This window comes from Pseudorca crassidens, unplaced genomic scaffold (assembly GCF_039906515.1).
Source record: "Pseudorca crassidens isolate mPseCra1 unplaced genomic scaffold, mPseCra1.hap1 Scaffold_162, whole genome shotgun sequence".
Lineage (NCBI taxonomy): Eukaryota > Metazoa > Chordata > Mammalia > Artiodactyla > Delphinidae > Pseudorca > Pseudorca crassidens.
This window is the reverse complement of record NW_027136089.1, coordinates 184,307-185,000: the sequence shown is the minus strand read 5'-3', so window position 1 is coordinate 185,000 and position 694 is coordinate 184,307.

Genomic DNA, 694 nt, shown 5'->3' with positions numbered 1-694 from the left:
CCCGTCCCCCACCGAGGGAGAGAAACAGAGGCAAGCCCCCGCGCCCTTTACCGTCTCGACCCCCCCAAGAGAGCCACTCACGGGACACACCACCGCGGCGGAGACCCCGAGGAGCACGCTGGGAAAAGGGAACGACACCACCGCTCGGCCTCGCGCGCCTGAGGGACGACCTGGAGCGCTCCAGGGGCACCACAGAGGACCGAGCAAGTCACGCTCACGCGCCGGCAGCGGGCGCGCGGCGCAGCGGCGGGACGGCCCCCACCGACGCGGGGAGGACCGCCCGCGAGGCACACGCCAAGGAGGCGAAGCGAGAGCGTCTGCTGCGTCCGAGGACCACGGCCCCGCCCACGCCATGAGGCAGGAGGCGGGAGACCGCAGGTCAGGGCCGGAGACCACCACCCCTGCCTCCCACACACCCCTCGGCAGGCCGGCAGGGCGTGACAAGAGAGGCGAGGGGCCCGCGGACAGAACGAGAAGAGCGGTCCCGTTCGCCAAGAACGTCCGTCCCTCGTCTGGCGCGACTTAAGGCCCGGCCCAGGAGAGCGCGACATCACCACATCGATCAGTCAATCCAGAGAGCCAGGGGCCACGAGGGCCCCGAGGGAGGAGGGGCACGGCGAGGACCCTCACCGGAGGAGCCTGCTTCAGCCTCAGCCGGCACCCAGCCCCCCCCTTCGCTCCCTCTTGCCTTCTC